The sequence below is a fragment of the Heterodontus francisci genome, chromosome 35 (assembly GCF_036365525.1).
Source record: "Heterodontus francisci isolate sHetFra1 chromosome 35, sHetFra1.hap1, whole genome shotgun sequence".
Classification (NCBI taxonomy): domain Eukaryota; kingdom Metazoa; phylum Chordata; class Chondrichthyes; order Heterodontiformes; family Heterodontidae; genus Heterodontus; species Heterodontus francisci.
Window position 1 is genome coordinate 22,357,338 of NC_090405.1, and position 3,850 is coordinate 22,361,187.

General features: G+C 42.3%; 2 non-coding genes across 2 annotated transcripts; both read right to left on the reverse strand.

Moving 5' to 3' along the window:
• Positions 1-2,048: 2,048 nt before the first annotated feature.
• Positions 2,049-2,121, reverse strand: trnaf-gaa (transfer RNA phenylalanine (anticodon GAA)). Its single transcript has one exon. It is a non-coding gene; the product is annotated as a tRNA-Phe (tRNA).
• Positions 2,122-3,025: 904 nt separating this feature from the next.
• On the reverse strand, positions 3,026-3,114 carry trnap-agg (transfer RNA proline (anticodon AGG)). The gene is given in 2 exon segments: positions 3,026-3,061; positions 3,079-3,114. It is a non-coding gene; the product is annotated as a tRNA-Pro (tRNA).
• Positions 3,115-3,850: the final 736 nt, after the last annotated feature.

Genomic DNA, 3,850 nt, shown 5'->3' on the forward strand with positions numbered 1-3,850 from the left:
CGAGTTACAGATCATCACCAATCACTGTGTAAAGAAGTTCTTCCGCACATTCCCCCTGTATCTCCTGTCCAAAACCTTCAGTCTGTGTCCCCTAGTCCTTGTACCAATAGTTAACGGGAACAATGTTTCCGTGCCAACTTATTTAAAACTGTCATAGCCTAAAACACATCTATCAATTCTTCCCTCACTCTCGTTTGATACAGGCAGAACAACCCTAGCTTTTCCAACCTAACCTTGTAACTAAAATCCTCCATCCCTGGATCCATTCTGGTGAATTTCCTCTGCGTCCTCTCAAGGACCCTCACATTCTTTCTAAAGCCTGCTGAGCAAAACTGGAAGCAACACTCCAATTGGGGCCGAATCAGAGCTTTATAATGGTTCAGCATAACTTCCCGGCTTTGTACTCAATGCCTCTATTTATAAAGCCCAAGATCCCATATACTTTGCTAACCACTCTCGCGATATGTCTTGCCACCTTCAAAGATTGATGCACATGAACCCCAAGTCCCTCTATTCCAGCACACTCTTTAGAACTGTGCCATTAAGTATATATTGCCTCTCCCTATTCCTTCTGCCAAAATAAATCACCTCACATTTATCACTGTTAAATTCCATCTGCCACCTGTCTGCCCATTCTGCTAGCCTATCATTGTCCTGTTGCAGGCAGTTCATATCATCCTCACTGTTAGCCACTCCTCCAAGTTTGTTGTCATCGGGATATTTTGAGATTCTACTCTGTATTCCAAGCTCCAAGTCATTTATCTTTAGCAAAAAAAGCAGTGGTTCTAGCACTGACCCTTGGGGAACACCTCTGTCGACTATCCTCCAGTCTGACAAAGAACCATTTCATAAGACTCGCTGTTTTCTGTCCTTAAACCAATTTTCTATCCAATTGGACACTGACCCTCCTATACCACGAACCTCAATTTTGTGAACCGCCCTTTTATGTGGTACCTTGTCAAACGCTTCCTTAAAATCCATATAAACAACATCCACTGCATTCCCTTCATCAACCTGCTCTGTTAGTTCATCAAAAAATGCAGTTAGATTAGTCAAGCATGAACTCCCATTTATAAATCCATGCTCACTCTCCTTAATTAACTCAAACCTCTCCAAGTGACTGTTGATTTTTTACCCTGATTATTCTTTCTAAAACCTTACCCACCACTGCTGTTAATCTAACTAGCCTGTAGTTACCCAGTCTGTCCTGACACCCTTTCTTGAATAAGGGCGTCACATTTGCCACTGTTTATCCTCTGGCACCTCCCCCGTATCCAGGGAAGATTGGAAGATTATACTGAACCCTTCTGTTATCTGCAGCCACATTTCCTTTCGCAACCTGGGATGCAAGCCATCCGGACCAGGTGATTTATCTTCCCTAAGCACAGCCAGCCTTTTTAGTACCTCCCTCTCTCAATTTGTACCCTCTCCATTGACTCTACTCTCTTCACTTCTACTGATATTTTGTCAAATTCCACTTCCTTAGTGATCACTGATGCAAAGTACTCATTAAGTAGATTAACATTGCCCTGCACCTCTAAGCTTATATTATCCTTTTTGTCCCTAATAGGCCCGACTCAACCTCTTACTACCCACTTATCATTTACATGCTGCTCGAAGATTTTTGGGTTTCCTTTCATGTTGACTGCCAGTCTATTCTCATAGAAATAGAGAATAAGCAAATATAGAAGATGTAAGTATTTCCCATCCTTGATGAGGTGGAATTTTTTATGTTGTGGGTGGTAATGTCTTGGCCCACGAGTGTGGTGGAAGCAGAGACAATCAATGATTTGAAAAGGAAATTGGATGGATACTTGAAGGAAAGAAACTTGCAGGAGGAAAGGGATCGAGCTGGTGAGTGGAACTGACTAGATTGCTCCGGGGAGAGCCAGCATGGACGTGATAGGCCAAATGACCACCTTCTATGTTGTAAATGATTCTGTGTTGTTTCTCAAATTCAATCCACTGGTGCTTGGTAAATAATCTCAAAGTAAATTGTGCAACTGGAAAATCAGAACCAAGGCAAGGGACGCATAAGGAAGCAAAATTGCTGAAACCCGGGATTGAACCAGGGACCTTTAGATCTTCAGTCTAACGCTCTCCCAACTGAGCTATTTCAGCCCGACGTTAACAGTGACTTGGTGTCCTTGTTTTGGAAGAAAATACATACATTGAAGTTTTCCAAAAAATTAAAGAACACAACATGTGAGTAATATTCCTCATTGCTTTCTCAGTACTGATGGATTGTGAAGCGGGAGACAGCCAGAAGTGCCACTGAGCCGCACAGACCCCGAGCTGAGAATGAAATGAGATCAAATTCAATCTTTCATCGTGAGATGCTGCTGAGAGGTAAGAGTCCTGAATCAAAGCGAGACTTGCTCATTTCGAACACTCCCTGTACTTTCTGCTCATGAAGCCTTAAAAAAGGGAAAAACAGAATGGCACTCAAACTCACAACCCTGCCATTAAAAGTCTCATATTCGACTGACAGAACTGTCACTTCTACTCGGTCTCTTATTGGATGGATGCAACTCCAACGCAGGGATGGCATTCAAATCCTCCCATGGGTCCACATGTCAGACTGAGTTCCATGTTGTAGACTCAAGCAAAGGAAATCTGCTCACTTCCAAAACTATCAGCGAATTGAAGCTGATTACAATCAACATCATCGGAGGTCAGAACTACCTGGTGAAAGGAGACACCCTGAAGAAGGATCCACAATTATTCAAAGGCATCGACAAAGTGAAAAACAAGAAAATCGATGAGTCAATGCAAACCAAACAACAGAAACACTGAAGAATTCCATTCCATTCCAGTCCAGATGTTTTTGGAGTCAGGTCACAATTACAGCAACAACTTTATATTCCCACTTGGCTATCTGCACATTTAGTTAATTGCAATTTTGTCGACAAGCTCTTTGAATCCAGTTGTCTGGTCCTCAAGCCAGCTCCGCATGGAAGTCAATTCCACCTTTTGCAAGGCTGAAACCAATCGATAACCTTAATCTAAAAATGCCAGCAGACCAGGGCTCGTCCGGGACTTGAACCCGGGATCTCTCGCATGTTAATTAACCATACTCCCTAAGCGAGAATCATACCCCTAGACCAACGAGCCACTGACAGATCAGGATTTATTAGCTGCTGTGGAATTTCACTGGAACCCCCCAGCCAATCATTCATTTTTTTTCAGATCAAAGCAACATCCTGCAAATGCTGAAATAAAAACAGAAAGTGCTGGAAATGTTCAGCAGCTCTGGCAGCATCTGTGCTGTGAGAAACACAGTTAACGTTTCAGGGCACTCACCTTTTGTTTCAGCCATCCTTTCAGACTGCTTCTGTCCATCCAATCTCACTTTCTATTCTATCCACATTCTAACCATTCACTACGTTACTACATTTTTCATGAATTCCTCATTTCTTTTATTACTGACAATTTTGTATTTCTGGCCTTTGCTTCAGACACCACCACAAGTGGAATCATGTCTCCATCGACCCAATCAAACCACTTCGCTGTATCCTCACATTGCAATGTTTCTTTAACCCTGACAGACTGTGGAGTTTCTGCTGCTTGATTGCAGTTCTTGCTTCCCGCCAGTAGATGTCACCTCACTCCAATACAGTGAAGTTTACAAATCTGAGAGAGACACAACAGGAAATAATTGTTCACATTATAGTGAATGTGTGGGATTTAGAAATACTAGGAGTGGAGACGAGTTATTATTGCACTCTGCTATTACATCTTTTATAATGGACTCCAGCATTTTCCCCACGACTGATGTCAGGCTAACCGGTATATAATTCGCTGTTTTCTTTCTGCCTCTTTTTTTAAATAGTGGAGTTACATTAACTAC